Below are 19,675 nucleotides of genomic sequence, written 5' to 3'. Positions count from 1 at the left end.
GTGAATGCTGCTTGGAGAGACTTGATGCAACCTGCTGGGTTTCCTTAGAGAGGAAACTTTCTCACCAACCTGGAGGATCTGACTTTGGAAAGAGACTTGACATGACATGTGGTGTGAATAGCCACTATAAAAATAAAATTCAGGTGAATAGAATTTCTCATTTACTCCTTTATATCAGTCAATGAGTTCCTTGTTTTTATAATGTTCTGACATTCCCAATAGATTTTAAAATGTAAAACTATTTGCCTTTTTAAAATGTCTAAGTCAAAGCTAAATTTTGTACAACTGGATCAACTCTAATCCTGCTGATTGGATTTTAGCTTCAACCCAAAAAAACCTCAGAAATCAAACTGATCTTGTGGTTCTGGTTTCCTGTTTGTTTCTGCAGTTTTTCCATTACGTTAAATATACACAAACAATGAAAATGTGCATTTTGTACACTTTAAAAATCTCCTGGTTTAGTTTCACATTTAATTTAATCTGTTTTTGTTTTTAATACCGTACAGTAATTATTCTGTTATAAACTTTTCCCCTTCTTCATTGCTGATATATTTGAATTTCACCTCTCTTGAATGACAAATTCTGTTTCTATTCTGTTCTGTTCTAGCACTAAGTAATTATAAACTGAAAACCTAGAACACAAACACACAATTTCACCTTTATCTGATCCGCAGTTTTTCTGGCGTCGATGATGTGAAACTTTGACGTCACTGTCAGTAAAACCTTCCCCTCCAGCTTCTTGATCACCTAAAATAAAACAAAGTTAATCAGAATTTACTGTAATTCTATTTTAGTTGAAACAGTTTGTAGATCGTAAACTTTATTTCAGTAACAGAGAACAAATTAATGAAGTTTCCTCTCACCTTCAGGTTTTCTCTGAACATGTCGTCTCACCAGTAGAACCAGAATTAGAACCAGGAGAACCACAACAATCACACATGCAAGAGACAGAATGTAGGGAACAAAGTGGGGAGTGGGGGGTGGAGAGACTGATGTGGGTGAAGGAGAGGTTGTAGGACCAGAAGTGGTTGATGGACCAGAGGTGGTTGATGTTTTCCCTGAAATAAAGATATTTATGAAATGATAAATAATGTCTTTTCAAACCCACAGTTGAACATTTTCTTTACCCTGCTGACCTGAGACAGAGATGCTGCTGGATGGAGACTCTCCATGACCTTTGATGACACACCCGTAGAGGCCTTCATCAGAGCTGGTCACATGGTGGAGGGTCATGTGACCTGCAGGCTCAGCAGTCCTGATGAGGGAGCCATCTTTAAAGAAAACTGCTTCGAGGTTGGAGGGAGCGGTCTTTGTGTGACAGCTCAGAGTGACGTCATCTCCCTCCATCACAGGGAGGACAGGACTCTGCAGGATCACTGATCCACCTCAACACAGAGACAAACTACAGCATTTCATCCATTTCCACACAGCTTCATCAACACTAACTCCACAGTCTGATCTTACCAGTGACAGTGAGCTGGATGCTGCTGCTGGCTGCTCCCTCTCTCCACTCACACCAGTAAACACCACTGTCATCTGGGACCAGGTAGCTGATGTTACAGGTAGAACCAGCTGCTATCCCCCATCCATCTCCACACTGAGTCCTGGTTGTGTTCCTCCTCACAGTCCATCCAGCAGAGCTGTTGTCCTCCTCACAGCTCAGAGACACAGAGTCTCCTTCAAAGAACTGAGATCTGCTGGGACTCACAGTCAGACCAGCTGAGAGGACTGAAATGAGACGATCATGATTTTAGTTTTCAACAATGACATATTCATTAATTATGTTTAAAATGTTTCATTAAATTTTTGGGTGTAGGGTTGAATTTAAAGAATGTCTTTAAATATGTAAAAGTATTTTAATGAGACAGAAGTTTACCAACCTTGATCTGTTGTACAGCGCAGCAAGAAGGTCAGAACTGTGAAAAAACAACATTTATTTATTACAAACTAAAGCTGCCCAGGTTGAGTAAAATGTGCTCTGAAACTTTAATTAAGACGTCACATATATTTTAATAAATCTGTTTCTAAACTATGATGCCATTGTTCATAAAGGTTAAATCAGTTGTTTTAATCAATATTTTATAAAGCGCCTTTCACCAACAAACAGACTTCTGGCCCTTTATTAGAGAGGGATCAGTTTTATATACAGAAATATTCAGTCCTATAATAATTCCATTATATAGACAGATAACAGTTTAATTGTAGTGAAGTAAAGTTGAACATCCAGAGAAGATAGAGAGCAATGCTGAACACAGCAGAACTTTGACCCAAACAGAGACTAGAATTCGTCTACTTGTTCTTGTCCCTCTCCATAACTGTTTGTTGATACTTTTCTGTTCCCTGCATTTGTATTTTTATTGTCTGTAAAGTGAACTTGAGTGTCTAGAAAGACGCTGTTAAATAAAATGTATTATTAATATAACTTACAGATCAGACGGTGAGTAGATGTGGCCTCCATTGTTCTCCTCAGTGATCTGACTGGACTACGTGTTACTGCAGCGGAGAACACCAGCCTGAGCCCGCCTTCTTCCTGTGTTTCAATCTCTGGTGTCAGCGAAGACGGTTTAGTTATACTATATATATACAGACAATCAGAACCACCGGACCCTCTGACCACAGCTGGCAAGGCGGGTGAAGTGTCTGGCCCAAGGACACTACAACTAGGACATTTGGAGCAGGGGTTTGAACCAGCAACCTGTCGGTTACAGGATGAACAAGATGTGAAGACTTAAAGAGGGAGTTCAAAGTAAAACAACTTTCTGATCATAACAAACTTCAAAATAAGCAACATACAGGGGAAACATCCAGTTACAAAATTAAATAAGACAAAAAATAATCACATTTTTGACTGAGCTACAGGAAGTGAATCCTTGTAGTTATTTATAAAACGAAATAAGCTTCTAGAAAGAGAATCCATCCATTACATATACCCTAGCTAAGGTTAGGGTTAAGGAACATTCACACTGAACGCAAACAAGGCAAATTTTTCACATTGATTTCCTGCTTTAAGTTACATGAGTTGAACTTCAAAAGCAGACGTGATGAAGCTTTTGGTTTTAATAGTTGAAGGTGACCAACCTTGGAGGTCCCTGCCTGCAAGAGTTAAAATATCCAAAGTCTGGAACTTAAAGTAGGGTGGAGTCGTCTGTTTGGACCTGATGCAGGTTCTGTGTTATCTTTAGAGCACTGACTGAAATCATATTATTGGCTCTTCAGCTATGGAGTTTATTTATTGGGCCATTTATTTATTTATGCCTTTTTTAACTGTCATTTTCAGTCCTTCAATCTCTCAAAATCTTTTAGTTTTCTTTGGGCTTTTTTCTTGCTTTTTCTCTCTTTCTCTACAGCAATGGGTCCAGAGGATCTCTTTTCCTTTATTTTATTTTTTTTTGCTTGTTAATGAGCAGGAACCCAGACTAAAACAGTTCAGGTATTCCTGCATCAGAGCAACCTGATGGGAAAAGCCAAACGGGTGAAACTGGACGTGTAGTGAAGCAGAGGTGCTGCTTGATGACCACAGCATATGTTAGATAAATCTCTCTGTGGGTCAGAAGACACTTTTATTTATCTGCCTTAACAGCTGAATCTAATATTAATGGCCCATCCCGGATCTCCTAATTAATTAGATTCATCATCAGCTGTAGAGGGAGGAGGCCAGGTTTACTCTGCTTTGCTCTGAAAGCCTGCAGCGTTTGTCCGAATCACTGAGCTATATAATACACCGGAGTGCTGATTTTGCCGAAAAACTGAAGTCACTGGCCGCCATCTTGCTACTCCCTACTCTCACAGAATCCCATAGAATTTGGTTGCAGCAACAAGCAGTTTTCTGGCTGAGTGAAAACGTTTCATAGATAATTCTACAGTCAGTGGATGTACTAACACTATCAACTACTAGGAAATTAGGTGCTGAAATATTTTACATGTTATTTATTTATACATATATGTATATTTAATATGAATATTTGTACATGTATATATGTATATATATGTATACATATATGTAAATATATGTTTTTGTATATTGTTATTTATATATTTATAAATGTTATATATATATATTTAAATGAATAAAATGCTAAATATTTCAGCACATGACTTTCTCAGTACTTGATAGTTTTAGAACATAACATAAAGTATATGGCATTTGACATTTTAAAAGTCTTAAGCCCCCCCTGAACATGAGAAAATCCTCGTTATTCGATGCTGTAGCGCACATATTCCCTAGTTACTGGGGGAAAATAGGGAGTACCAATATGGCGGCTGGTGGCTTCACAGCGACTCGTTCTAACCATAGACATTATATACGTAGACGCGTCATTGGGCGGGTTCTGCCTATGGTGCGATGCGTAAGAGCGTCCGCCATGTTAAATGTGGCAAATCTGCAGTTACTCAGTCACTTAAACAGTATCAGAGGGACTTTAATCTCTGAATATACTTTGTATTCGTAGTATTTTTGTTTTGTAATATTACAAGTTTATTTTCGTATCCCTTTAGCTTCATTCTCCTGAATTTATTCTCCTAAAAAATACAAATATTTAAAATAATCTAACCTGGCCCTATTACTCCAGGAATGAAAAAATTCTGCAAACTGTGATTATTCTGGAAATGTTCCCCCTTAATTCTCATAATATGACGTTTTTCTCATAACATTATCACTTTTGTGTTTGTTTGTTTATTTTTACTTTATTGACCTAGGACATTTTTTCTCATATTATTAATTTTACCTCTTTAATACTCACCCAAAAAGTCTGTTCCTAAAGGTTCACATGTGACACGGTTTTATGAAATAATAAAAAACCACAATGTTTAGATTTAACAAATTGCTCCTTATATTCATAACACATATACACACAAATATATATATATATATATATATATATATATATATATATATATATATATATATAGCCTGTGTTACCACTCTGCAGCTTTAGTGTGTCCAGTTTTGCAACATGGAGCAGCCTTAGTTTATAGAAGGCAGATACAAGTAGTGAAATCAGCCAGAATACATTTCCATGCAGCACAGGAATGTGGCATCTTCCCTGATCCACCTTCGCAATAACAGAACTTAACTTTTTTCTGCCACATACAATATGGCGGTGACGTTGACGTGCAAACCTGCGCCCTATGTCTACGTATATATGTCTGTGGTTCTAACAGCCGGCGATTAGCACTCCAGTGTATAATATAGCTCATTGGTCTGAACCCACAATGAGGCGCTGATGTGATGCTGCCCCCCAGTGGAAAGAGCCTGGTAATACACCCATCGGCTTCGGTGCCAGCATAACCACCTAAATGCAGGGAAAAGCTCATTTTGGGAGCCAGCTCTGTCCTGGGATGAAATAAAATTGAAATAAAGTTGTCTCCTCCTTTCCTCTCCCTCAACTTCTCTGTCAGCAACCAAAGCCCTAATGCGCTCTGACTCTGGTCACTATGGTAACGTTTAAACACGCCGTCAAAGAAAGATAGAGAAACTCCAAAAAAGAATAAAAAGTACATGAATTTAACTCACCATAAAGCTAAATCAATGGGAGCCCTGAGCTTGTTTCTCTGCAACAAGACGGTCCCATCTAGGGGTAATGTCATCAGAAAGTTCATCAAAGTGACGCTTAACTTTTCTGGCCCTGGTTGCTTCAAACTGCATTTAACTCTATTAAAATTCTGATGGCGTTGTGCAGAAGAGTCTATGCTTTCAGAATATCCACGTCTGAAGCTTGCAGGAGCTGTGGAGCAGTGTTTATGCACTCAAGAATCTTGGTTCTCATATTGACCAAAAAAATTAAAGAAAATTTACTTTTGGCATTCTTGAGCGCACTTGCTTCACTGAGCTCCTCTTTTTTGTCTCTGGTCAGCGATATTTGGATGAAAACTTGCAAAACGAGATCCTGATCTCGTAATTATGAGATCTTATCTTGTATTTATGATATCTTTTCTCATAATTATGAGATAAAATGTCATAATTACGAGATAATATGTCATAATTATGAGATATTATGTCATAATTACGAGATCCTGATTTCAATATTATGAGATCTTTTCTCATAATTACGAGATCAGGATCTTGTATGTCAAAAGGACAGTCATTGCTGCGGAAGCGTTATAACGCGGCATACGCTCACGGGATATTTCAGTGTCTCCAGAGAACATTTTTAAGAAGTCGTCATTTATCGGAGGAATTTATTTCTGCACTGAGGAGTGACAAGGTAAGTCAAGCATATAAAGCAAATAGCCTAATTGAAAGCTGATCGATTTGATAGTTAATATTTATAGTTAGCAACTCTATACTGATTACACCTGCACCACTTTAGTACTGTCTGTGGCTCTGTTTACACGACGAAAATAGGTTTGCATTGCCTTTGTACTCTCCATTTACACGCTACAAGGTTTAACTGTTGCTTAAGGGGACTTTCAGCTATAGCTGTGGGTTTATTCAGAATAGTTTGCAGCCGAAACAGTACTCTAGCCAATGTTTTCTTCTTCTGGGCAATTTGACGTGAAGTTTCAAAGATCACAGCACCACTAGTGGTGCGGCATGGGAATTACAGCATTTAAGTGCTGTGTCCGTGTAAACAGGGCCTGTGACTGCAAATGTTACTATACCTTTATGGATTTTAATGAAATGAAATGAAATTACATTTTAATTTGACAGTTGTAAAGCTAATGAAATATATCTGTACGCTACACAATGAACGGTTAAGCTAGAAAATGCTACATTTGTTCGCATTTTACAATGTCAAAACAAAGTGATGAATACAAAGCTTTCTAATGCATCCAGCATTCACGAGCAAGTGAATGACAGCAGTTTATATCACCTCCATTAATCAACCCAGTCAACTACTGACATGTTTTAATTAACCGAAAAGCAAAAACTGATAATCCGTTGTCATTGCTGTATCTTCAAAGGTTAATACCTAGAACCATGCATCTGTGGGAGTTTGTGAGAGTGCACTAATTTAGGTGAAAATTATCCAGAATAATTCGATAGTGGTTGTGGAGAATCAAAGGCCCGCCTTCCCCGAGCACAGAGGCAGGAGTTAGGGGACCCATAACCCCGGACTCCCAAAGGGGCCCCCAAAGCAGGGCGCCCAGGAGGGGCCGACACAGGATATCTGCAACCCCCCCCCCCAAGGAAAGAGGAGAGATGACCCCGAGGAAATCCCCCAGCCACCGCAATGCCGACGCCCCCAAGAGCTGCGGGGACGAGCCCGTGGGCTCCGCCGGCAGCCAGCCCCGCTGAAGTGGTCCCGGCCATGGGCCCTGAGGGCCAGAGGCCCCAGGGGCGCCATGGCCCCGCGGCGGGGGCCCCGGCCGGCCCCCGGGGGGCCAGACCCTGCCAAGCAGGCACCGGGAAAGGGCCGGCACACACCCGGGAACCCGTCCCAAACCCAAGGCCCACCAATGCGCCAGAGGGCCAAGGCGCCTGCCAGCGCAGTGGAGGAGGGCAGGACGTGGGGGGATGGGCTCCGCACCTATCGGAGACTTGAGATGTTCTTGGGAGAGGGAGCGGACTGGACCCATACCTGGAAGAAAAAAAAAAAACCTCTTTCACACCATCCCTCCCTAGTGCCCCACTCACGACACACAGATTTACAAAATAACAAAAAAGGACACTGTACTTACATTCCCACATGACACTCGCATCCAACACTCACAAGAGGGGGGGGGGTCACCGCAATTCAACTATATGACTGCCTGTGCCCGACCCCGCCCCCGGACCAGACGCACCCCGGACCAGGCCCCCCAAAGAGGGGGGGGGGCAACACGACCCATACGGGCCACCCAGCCAGAACCACCCTCACCCCCTAAATACCTAATAAACCCCCTCCCTCCCCCACCTTACCCTAGCCACCCCTGCCCCCCATCCCTCCTCGGGGGAGCAGAGGCGTCAGCCCCAGACCTGGCAAGCCGCTGACTACCCACAGCAGCCCCCGCTAAGACCCCGGACAAGGTGGCCCACCTCGGAGAACGGGGGTGTGCAAAAGACCCAGATCCTCCCTACGCCCGCTCAGATGTTGGGTTGTTGCATGTTGTTCTCAAGTGTGTTTAAAACTGGAAGCGCCAAAAAGGGTGCAGGAGGTGAAGGGAGCCGTCCGAGGCGAGGCTCACACAACATAAGCCCCCCCCCCCCCCCCCCCCAGACATCTTCCCCCCCACGCCCCATACCATGGCCTACATGAATGTGCGTTGTGAAAGTGTTTGGAGTGAAATGCATGATAAAATTGGGGAGAGGGACGTCACCAGAAAGTGGCAACCTCCAGTAATGCCCCCTCCCCAAGGACCTACATGTGTGGCGGCGTGATGGAGCAGGCAGAGGGAGGAGTTTGGGGATGGGGAGTAAAGGACTGGGGAGCCATCCCAGGGACCCAGCTCCCCTACTGACTCCAATAGGCACCCCCGCTCCCCGAAAGCCCCACCCAGAGAAGGGGGCCCCGCCAGCAGCACCACAGTAGCCCGGGGGCCAGGGAGAGGCCGCAGGGCCAGCCAGTCAACCACCCACCAGGACCAACACCTCCACCCCCCCAGCCCACCCACCAAGCCTACTGGCTTTACCCCCCCCCCAAAAAAAAATATGAATAAATAAGAGGGGGAACCCTGGCCAGCCAGCCCGCATGAGCCATCCCAAACCCCACCCCCCAAGCGAAACCCGCACCGGGAGACGACACGGACCAGGACCGGGACAGGGGGCCGGACACAAGCCCACCAGAACGTCCATTTCCCCCCCCCCCCCCCCGTATATTAATTCCCTCCCCAACACTAACATTCAAACATCTCACCATACATTCGACAGTAGACATCCAGGCTGGGTAAGTCCCTACTCCCCCTCCTACCCCTCCCCCCACTAGCAGAGTGCCGATCCAAAGAAGGGGAAGAGCATCTGCCCTGAGATGTCCATGCCCCCCTACCAGCTCAACAGGCCCCGAGGCCCCCCAGCGCACAAGAGGCCCCGTGCAGGGGCAGCACCCAGGCACGCGCCGGCCAACACCCCAAGCGGCACACCCCCCGGAACCGGAACCGGAACCCTTGAGGCCCCACCGGGGCCCCCGCCCGAGGGCGCCGCGCCCCAGGGACCCCAGACCCACCCCAACCCCACCCAGCGGCAGCACAGCTACCAGGTCAGTAACCCACGTCTATCACCACGCAGCTCCCCAAGTTCGCCGCAAGCGGCTGCTATAGGCCACCCGTAGGCCTCCCAAGCCCTTCCCAGATGGGGACAACAGAGTGCCCCCAGAGCCCCAGGAACCCCTCCATCCAGCCACTGCGCCCTGCAGGAAGCAACCCACTGCCCCCTATTCCACTAAGTGATGGTGTTGATCAAAGGAGCCCAAAGAGATCGATCAGATGTGGATGCAGATGCTGTCTCAAGATTAATATGATCCAACAAAAGATCTCTATACTGATTGATACTGAGATTTTGTTTACTTTTCCAATTCATGAGGATAGTTTTATTTGCAATACATAATGCAGTGAAAACCATACAAACTATTTATTTTTCCAGAGGGCTTTCCTCAAAGTTACCGAGCAAGCAAACTGATGGGGAAGGTGTGATTTTACAGCTCAGGCACTTTGATAAGTCCTTACATATCTGTGTCCAGAACCTCTGGACTGGTGTGCATAACCATAACGCATGAATATAATTATCAGGATGAATGCCTATGCAGTGTGGACAGATATTAGATTGTGCCAAACCCATCTTGAATAATTTTTGTCCTGTGTAGTGTACTCTGTGAAGGATTTTGTATTGTATTAGTTGTAAGTTGGTGTTTCTAGTCAATTTGAAAGTTCTTAGACATATCTGAGCCCAGAAGTTTTGTTCAAAGGTGACTGATAAATCCTCTTCCCATTTCATAATAGGAAGAGATATTGAATCATCTATTTTAGTCAGTGTCCTGTATGATTTAGACAGTAGTTTGGGGGGGGCGGGGGGGGGGGGAAATCTAGGAACTCTAATATATTGGTTGGGATTTGTAAACCACCATCAATATGCTTACATTTATTTCTAATTATAGATTTAAGTTGTTCATATTGTAACGATGCTGTGTTTCGGTTCTGCTGGGTTCCTTATCATTATGCATTTGTTATGAGTTGCATTACAACCCTTATTGTTGAATGTGAGCGTCGTGGGTTTTCCTTGTCTGACGCTGCTGGCTCCCGCACCACATGTGTTAGGTCTATGATGCCAAGTTGGCGGGGAGATCAGGAGCGGGAGGACTAGGACCAGGAAGTGGTGTTCGTAGTGTGTGCGTGTGTTGTTGTTAGCCGCAAGCTCGGGAGTTGAACACATGCAGTTCTGTTAGAGGCGTGAGCTGCAGCCTCAGGAAATAGCAGCTCATATTTCCAATAAACCCTGTTGGCGGTACTTCGGCTGCAATGTGGGCATCATTACATTGGTGTCAGAAGTAAACGCCATCGTGACTATTGCAACGATGGCGACGCCCATAACATCGCTGTCCCGTTGAAGACGCCCAAGTACTCCGGTAGGTCAAGCTGGGAGGCTTTCCATGCACAGTTTGAGCTGCTGGCACAGGCTGGAAGATGGACAGTGGAGCATAAAGCCCTGCAGCTAGCTCTTTGCCTACAAGATGATGCTTTGGACTGCCTGCTGCTGCTCGTTCCAGAGGACAGAAGAGACTATGATGCCTTAGTCGGAGCGCTAAAGAGGCGGTTTGGACAATGTGTGCAGCCAGACATCTTTAAAAATAAGCTCAGTAGCAGGAGCAGGTTGCCGGGTGAACCATTGCGTGTTTTGGCTAATGACATTGAGAGCCTCACACGCAGAGCGTATGCACACATGCAGTCAGGTGTGCAGAATGAATTGGCGAAGGATCAGTTCATTAGAGCTCTGTCACCCCTGGAGCTGCGCCTGCAGGTCCAGCTGATGCATCCAAAATCCCTCCAGGATGCTTTGGATCTGGCGGTGGAGAGGGAGTGTTTGGTCGGAGTAGCAGTTGGAGATGACCAGAGAGGACTACTGCCCGCATGCAGATCTGCAGAGGGGATCGAGCTGAACCAGGACAAACCTGCTTGGGTCTCAGAGTTGGCAGAAATGGTTCGGGCGGCGTCACTGCAGTCGACGCGAGACTCCTCTGCTTTCCCTGCCCTTTGTTGGGGCTGTGGCCAACCAGGGCATCTCCTCAGGCGGTGTCCTATAGGAATCAAGAAACGAGATGAAAAAGATGGAAATGAGATGGGGCCTGCATGGAGGAGGCAGCCCAGGCCCTTGCCGTAGCCTCCACACCTTCATCAACAGCAGTTGGGTCCTGCCAGCGCCGACAGGGGGCCCTGTCTCAGCCTTCTCCAGAAGTGGACTCATGCCAAGACCAAGCGACAGTGGTTGTGGTTGTTGGCCGCACCTGTGTTGGGGATTTTTGTTGCATCCCTGTCACAGTGGAAGGGATCCCCTGCACAGCCCTGATTGACACTGGTTCCACAGTAACACTCGTGAGGCCTGATGTGGTGCCAGACTGGACTCGGATTCAGCCCACTACAGTGCAGCTGCGCACGGTCACAGGAGACATTGCACCTATGAAGGGGAAGGGTACAATGACTGTTAATGTAGGTGGCCGGTCTATCACTCACCCTGTGTGGGTAGCAGAGGTGCAGGACATGTGCATACTGGGATTGGACTTTTTAAGGGCTGCGGAGTGCCAGTTGGATTTGGGAGGGGGGACATGGAGTTTTAAGGAAGGTCCTCTCATCCCACTGTTGCCCACAGTTTCTGATCCAGTGCTGTTAGGTTCTGTGGTCTGCCTCACTGAACCTCAGACTGCAGCTGTTGAGCAGATCTCACCTAAGGCTGACCAGACGGCCGCCACGACAGCCGCTGCGCCCACATACCCGATGCCCCCAGTTTGGGCACCTCATGTGGCACAAGAGGCATCAGTGACCTTGGTGCAGAAGATCTGGGCAGAGAACTGTAGGGGTTTGGACACCCAGCAGCAAGAACAACTGTGGCAGCTGCTCGTGGACTTTAAGGACAGCTTTGCTCTGAGCGAAGACCAGGTGGGGCAGACTCGGTTGGTGGAGCATGACATTCTGACAGGAGATGCACCCCCGATAAAATGTCGGCCACGCCGGCTTCCCCTGGCCCGGCAGGAAGCATGCGACAGGGCAGTGTCGGACATGTTGCAAGCAGGCATTATTGAGCCTCCAGACAGTCCCTGGGCAGCTGCTGTTGTCATGGTGCCCAAAAAGAATGGAGAATGGCGCCTGTGTGTTGATTACAGGCCGCTGAATGGGGTGACGGAAAAGGATTCATACCCGCTGCCTCGGGTTGACGAGTCGCTGGACCTGGTGTCAGGCTCTAACTGGTTCTCGTCCCTGGATCTTCGCAGCGGTTATTACCAGGTTCCCCTAACAACAAGTGCCAGGCCAAAGACTGCGTTTTGCACAGGGCGGGGACTCTGGCTGTTTAAGGTGCTCTCATTTGGGCTGTGCAATGCACCTGCCATCTTTTCCAGGCTGATGGACCGAGTGCTGGCTTACGTCCCTCGCCAAGAGTTTCTGGTGTATCTGGATGACATACTGGTCCATGGCACCTCCTTTGCTACAGCCCTGGCCTCACTCTGTCGGGTGTTGGAGAGAATTAGAGCAGCGGGCTCGAGACTCCACCCAGATAAATGTCATTTCATGCAGCAAGAGGTGACATTTCTGGGTCACCAGGTTGGAAGGGAGGGAATCAGCACAATGGAGGACAAAGTAAAGATGGTGGCAGAGTGGCTGTCCCCACAGCTCAGAGGTATCTTAAAAGTTTCCTGGGCCTGGCCTCCTATTACAGGAGGTTTGTGCGGGGGTTTGCGAGTATAGCGGCTCCCCTGTTCCAGCTCCTCCAGAAGAACCGGGACTACGTGTGGACTGAACAGTGCCAGGGAGCATTTGACTGTCTGCGGCAAATTCTGACTGAGGCCCCGGTGCTCGCCCCTGCTGACCCCTTTCTTCCCTTCATTCTTGACACGGATGCAAGTAACGTGGGGGTCGGGGGTGTCCTTTCCCAGTTGGGGGAAGAAGGGGAGAGAGTATTCCACTGGGTAAAACAAAGTTGGAGTTATACATTGAATGCTTTATAACATTAGAAAATAACCTATAAAGTAGTAACATTACTTACAGATGGGTGGCGGAAAATTGGGGAATTCTGTGAAGACTGCAAGTGTGGTGGGTTTGGGTTTTGCAGCCTTTGGTGCCCGCGGGCCTGGCTTGGACTCCATTTCTTCCTGCTCAGCCTCATCTAAACACTCCTCCAAGCCTTCATCCAAGGGAGCGTCCACGTCTTCAGTCTCAACCGGGCCTGAGGACGTCTGCTGGAGGGACTGTTACAGGTATTATGGTTAAGGTTTAGCATTGTTAAAGCCCCTTCGGGGAAAGCTGCTCTCGGTGCTGATGTACACACATGTGCTTCAACTCTCTGGTTCTCCCTGGTTCCTGCAGGACCACCAGGGTCTTGGAGTGGGCTCTGGTTCCTGGAGGAACTTGGGGTGAACCTGAAGCACATGTGTGTACATCAGCACCTCTTTTAACCCAGGTAAGTACATTGAATATAATAAAATAAAGAATTGTATATACCTCCTGCAGTTGCTTTATAACTCTCCTGGCTCTGTTCGACCATCTGATGTGGTAGCTCAGTTTTTTCCGCAGGTCCAGCAGGTCTTTGGTAAGCTGCTGGTTATGAGACATAAGAGCTTGGCAGGAGATACAGGACGGCTCTTCAGGGAGAGGGAGAAGTTGAGGAGGATCCCCCGGTAGGTCAGGGTTAGGGATGTCCAGAGTGGAGGCCATGGGGGGAGACGGGTTGTTCGCCCTCAGCTCTCTCAGGCTGGCGATTGTCCGTTCCAGCTTCAAAGAGCAGAAAAGCTCATCTGGTTCTTCCTGACCACATCGAACTCAGGGTGGCCTTGCTCCAGGTGTCTGTCCAGCCTAGACTTTGCATAATCGCAGCCTGGCACTGGACATGCCATCCCTCGGATGTTAATTCTCCCGCTGGCGTAATAGGGCTTGGTCGTCATGACGTATTACTTTGTGTGGCCGCCATATTGAATGCCTCCGCGGCTCCGCCCCCGCTACTCAGACTACTGCCTATGACTACCGCATACTGTACTCCCTCTCTCAGCCGTGTTTTAATTTGATTAATTTTACCGTAACTTCATTTCAACCATGGTAAACCGTTGCTGTGTTGTGGGCTGTAACAGCGCAACACATGATCGCCATGGGAAAAACATAGAAAATGGGTTAACTTTCCACCGCTTTCCTGCCTGGAGGCGCAACCACGGGAGAGACAGCAAGCGCAATGGAGTTGTCGGCTCGCTTGGATCGCGGATTTAAGACAACCAATCATAACTTTCCACAGTATCCCGATGTCAATGAGAGTGTGTTCCCTGCATTTTCATTCTGGTAAGTTAAAGATGCACGGTTTTATTTTATAGCCTACATTGTTTCTTTCCTTCAGCCGCAACACCGCATACAAGCACATAAATACTAAAACGGCAGCGGGAAAAGGCTCAAATATGTGAGAAACCCGGAGGGTTTAGGGAGGGTTGGCAGTTAACGTTACTAACTACACCTTTGAAACACATAGCAGCTAGTTTAAAGTACATTACATGCGTGAGTGGTTGTTAGCACTAACGGTTAGCAGCTGCCAGAGCCCGTCTGAGCACAGCTTACCTTTGTGCGAATTACTGTGTTCCCACTGTTTGCTGGCTTTATGATCTGCAGCTCCTGAACCCATCCATTCGTAAACTGCACATGAGACTCCAAGGACTTGTAGCTTTGGAACTGTTCTGAAGTATAGGCGCTCACACCACAAACAAGGTAGCCGAAGACGTCCGATATGCAAAACAGTGGCAACAAGTCGTCGTTCCATAATAATGCTGATTTTGTCAACATACCGGTCCCTGGCTTCTCTATTTAATGTGTCCCAGTAAATTTCAGATCATTTTCGGGATTTTAGCATATTTTTTCTATCTATTCTTTCTCAAATCTACTTCTACGTCTCTTCGTTCAACAACGTTATGTCAGACGTATTTTAACGTTGCGTTGCCATCAACATGGCCGCCACGTTCCACAATGCAACGCGGATCCCGAGCTCTATTGAGGAACAGCTTGCGCTCATCCACATTCCGCATCCGATGCTGGTTCAATAAGTGCTTCCCCAAATACATATAGCGGTTTTCGCAAATAGGGCAGTACAATGGTGACTTTGGCGGTGTCATCTTGCTATATCAACACATAATAAATAAAGGAGCGTTACTAATCTCACAGTGGTGCCGCACAAATACACACTAGCAGCGGACACGAATGCGGTACCTCCGGAGAACCACGACGCTGTGTGCAGCACATCCATCCCGGGAACGAGAAGCCCTGGGCCCGCCACAGACTCAGAGGAGCAGCCCATGGATCCTGGAGGAACCGGGTTGTTCTGCAGGACCCATGGTGGTTCTGTAGAACAACCCGGTTCCTCTGGGAACCAGGGGCTGATCCACGGAGTCTGTTGCGGGCCCAGGGCTTCTCCGTTCCCGGGATGGATCTGCTGCACGTGGCGCAGCGCCAGTATTTTTCCTCTCCCCCCGCTCCTCACACACTTGGAGAGCGTGTGTGGTGGGGGGGTCCGAGAGCACGCAACGTTGTGGCATATACAATGTATCGAAAACAAGTAACAACAAATAACCCGTTTATGCACGGATGCATTACACGGCTTATTACACAGCGTATTACAGAAAGTTACACACTGAATGGTCAGAAACACGGGGACGGACCAGCATTTTCACACCTCATAGGTTCACCATGCTTTCACGCGTTAAAAACAAACCATGGGTTTTAAACTTAAAAGGATAACAATGACTTACCGTTGAAGCGGTAAAAAAAGAAAAGTTTTCGGTGTGGAAAAACATGTGGTCCGCTCTGCTCCTCGATGGCACTAGGTAGAAACCGTGTGCGCTCACCTGGCTGGTCAGTTATTCAATGACCCGTCTGCTCCGCTCCGCTCTGCTCCTCCCTTGGTCCAGGTAAACGGAAATGGCCGAAGTGGCCGGACTACGGGACAAACTTCCGCCCAACGACACCTACGTTGTTCGGGTACATATGGTGGATATCGGCCTCTAGATCACGTGACCCAGCTAGCCTAGCGGTTAGTCATCTGCCCGCTGATGCGGGAGACCCGAGTTCGACTCCCGGAGGGCACGGCACATTTTCAACTTTTTTTTCTATTATGTAGGACCGCTTTAATAGGAAATATTAGGACTATGAGCGCCGGTTGGTGCATGGCTCCGGTAGCCTAGTGGTCTGTGCCTCGGCGTGTTCCCCCAGCGACCGGGGTACGAGTCTCGGTTGTCGGAACCTTTTTTTCCTCCAATTAATAGTTATTTTTGGACTTGTTTATGTTTATCCCAAAATCCACGTCCATTTCCGTGGTACCAGTGGCCGCGTGGTTAAGGTGCCCGCTCTTATAGACTAGCACATGGGCACGACTCCCAGTTCCCAGTGCTCTCGCAGAGATTGCGGGTCTGTAGGACTTTACAGCCTTCATCTTCCTATCAGTGACCACTAAACTACTGGAACCACTTTTATTTCTAATTAACCCAAATATCACGCATTTTTAACCTAATAGTTATTTTTGGACTCCTTTTTTCCCTTTAATTTTGTTTAAATTTACCCCTATTAGTTGATTTTATCCTCCAGAAAAACGGGGGAAATGGAACATCTCTACCCGGTGCAAAGCTCCACTCTTTCCCTGCATGGAGGTGGAGTGAGCACATGGCCTGTCGCCCATCCCCCACCCACATACACTTCCACGGAGATATATCATACAGAATCACTATGTACAAAAGGATGCATTTTATATGGGACAGAGGGCAGCATTTTACATTGCAGGTCAAACTACAACATGGAAGACAATACATTGCACATGGGATTACAATTGTCCTTGGCTCATTCTGGAACCATGGAGGACCAGGGGCGGCCAGAGGAGGGCCAGGGCCTGGGGGGGAACCATGGAGGACCAGGGGCGGCTGGTGGGGGGGACCAGAGCCAGGGCCTGGTGGGGCCATGGAGGACCAGAGGAGGGCCAGGGCCTGGGAGGGGGGAACCATGGAGGACCAGGGGCGGCCAGAGGAGGGCCAGGGCCTGGTGGGGGGGACCAGAGCCAGGGCCTGGTGGGGCCATGGAGGACCAGGGGCAGCCAGAGGAGGGCCAGGGCCTGGGGGGGAACCATGGAGGACCAGGGGCGGCCAGAGGAGGGCCAGGGCCTGGTGGGGGGGACCAGAGCCAGGGCCTGGTGGGGCCATGGAGAACCAGGGGCGGCCAGAGGAGGGCCAGGGCCTGGGGGGGGGGAACCATGGAGGACCAGGGGCGGCCAGAGGAGGGCCAGGGCCTGGTGGGGGGGACCAGAGCCAGGGCCTGGTGGGGCCATGGAGGACCAGGGGCGGCCAGAGGAGGGCCAGGGCCTGGTGGGGGGGACCAGAGCCAGGGCCTGGTGGGGCCATGGAGGACCAGGGGCGGCCAGAGGAGGTCATGTGTCCAGGAAGGAAGCACCACTGGCCCGCAACAACCTCCCTGGAGCTAACACCCCCCTCCCTGGAACAGACTCTGGGTCCTGGAAGAACCTCCAGGGTCCTGTAGGAAACAGGGGAGGCACTACGGAGGTCATGTGTCCAGGAAGGAAGCACCACTGGCCCGCAACAACCTCCCTGGAGCTAACACCCCCTCCCTGGAACAGACTCTGGGTGCTGGAGGAACCTCCAGGGTCCTGGAAGAACCTCCAGGGTCCTGGAGGAACCAGGGGGGGCACCACGGAGGTCATGTGTCCAGGAAGGAGGCACCACTAGCCCGCAACAACCTCCCTGGAGCTAACACCCCCTCCCTGGAACAGACTCTGGATCCTTTAGGAACCTCCAGGGTCCTGGAAGAACCTCCAGGGTCCTGGAGGAACCAGGGGGGGGGGGGGGGCACCACGGAGGTCATGTGTCCAGGAAGGAGGCACCACTAGCCCGCAACAAACTCCCTGGAGCTAACACCTCCTCCCTGGAACAGACTCTGGGTCCTGGAACAGACTCTGGGTCCTGGAGAACCAACATCCATAACGCACACACTGATACATTGGACTGCATGTACCAAAACACTTGGTCTAACCAAATAACACACATTTAATTACCACATGTCACACTCTACACCCTAATGGACACACACACACACACACACCCACACACACATCCATAACGCACACACTGATACATTGGACTGCATGTACCAAAACACTTGGTCTAACCAAATAACACACATTTAATTACCACATGTCACACTCTACACCCTAATGGACACACACACACACACGCATACTGGACTACCAGTACTAACACTAACCCTAACCCAATAGAACCCATTTGATAGCCTCATGTCACCCAGTGAACCCTAGCAACATTCTCAAAAACGTAAGGTAAGGCTGCCATCCAGTGGCCAATGCTCTGTATTACACCTGCTCCTTCAGGTCTCCCATGAGCCCTAGCGGCCCATTCAAATTAATAGCGAAATGGCTGTGCATGCTTTCCCTGGATTTAGGGAGCATGCTCCGCCATGCCATCGTAAAATGCATGGGACACTAGGGACAAGGGGAACGAATCCTCTAACCGGAGGGAGAGGTTGGAGGAGGAACAGCTGCAGCGGAGCCAGCCAGCAGCATGTTGGGGAAACTCGGTCATCTGCAGGGAGCTGCAGGCGGTCGACACAGACAGCTGGAGGCACCAACAGGAGCAGGATCCTGACATCCAGCCTGTGTTGCTGTGGTTGGAGAGACATCTGAAGCCACCATGGGAGGAAGTTGCTGGGCTCTCACTAGCAACAAAAGGATTGTGGGCCAAATTTGATGCGCTGCGTCTGGAAGCTGGGGTGCTGCAGAGGGCATTGGAAAGACCATGCCACTGGGGAGGAGCGATGGCAGATTGTAGTGCCCAAAAGCCTGAAAGATGTAGTCCTGCAGGCCATGCACGGAGCATCTGGTTCCGGAAATTTTGGCGTCACAAAAACACTCCGCCGCTTCCGGCAGGGGTTTTACTGGGGCCGGTGCAGGAGGGACGTGGAGGATTTCTGCCACCGCTGTGACCCCTGTACTGCACGGAAGGGGCCGACAGGTCAGTCGCACGCCCACTTGCAACAGTTTGTTGTAGGGGCCCCTATGGAAAGAGTGGCGGTGGATGTAATGGGACCACTGCCACGCTCAGACAGGGGGAACTGTTATGTCCTGTCAGCTACTGACTATTTTACAAAATGGCCAGAAGCCTACGCGATCCCTGATCAGGAGGCAGAGACAGTGGCAGATGCCTTGGTTGGTGGGCTTATTAGCAGGTTTGGGGTGCCAGACATTATTCATAGTGACCAGGGCAGAAATTTTGAGTCACGGGTGTTTTCTATCATGTGCAACCGCCTTGGCATCCAGAAAACTAGAACAACACCTTTACATCCCCGGAGCGATGGGCTGGTGGAAAGGCTCCACCGCACCTTGGGACAGCAGCTGGCCATTCTCACAGCGGAGCATCAGAGGGACTGGGACGAGCACCTTCCATTGGTGCTAATGGCCTGCCGCTCAGCTGTGCAGGACTCCACACCATGTACTCCGTCACTCCTCATGCTGGGGAGGGAGCTGCGGACACCAGCGGAACTGTCTTTCGGACGCCCTCCGGATGCACCTGCTGTCCCA

At 48.7% G+C, this 19,675-nt stretch overlaps 1 protein-coding gene and 1 non-coding gene across 2 annotated transcripts in view; one reads left to right on the top strand and one right to left on the bottom strand.

Moving 5' to 3' along the window:
* The window catches only part of LOC105923632, an 869,484-nt gene that overhangs the window by 602,631 nt on the left and 247,178 nt on the right, over positions 1-19,675 (top strand). The window lies entirely within an intron of this gene.
* On the bottom strand, positions 1,476-2,529 carry LOC105922407. The gene is made up of 3 exons (XR_004929631.1): positions 2,428-2,529; positions 1,881-1,916; positions 1,476-1,728 (listed from the first exon to the last, which is right to left on the bottom strand). It is a non-coding gene; the product is annotated as an uncharacterized LOC105922407 (transcript).

The sequence above is a fragment of the Fundulus heteroclitus genome, unplaced genomic scaffold (genome assembly GCF_011125445.2).
Source record: "Fundulus heteroclitus isolate FHET01 unplaced genomic scaffold, MU-UCD_Fhet_4.1 scaffold_49, whole genome shotgun sequence".
Lineage (NCBI taxonomy): Eukaryota > Metazoa > Chordata > Actinopteri > Cyprinodontiformes > Fundulidae > Fundulus > Fundulus heteroclitus.
This window is presented reverse-complemented; position numbering and strand designations above follow the sequence as displayed.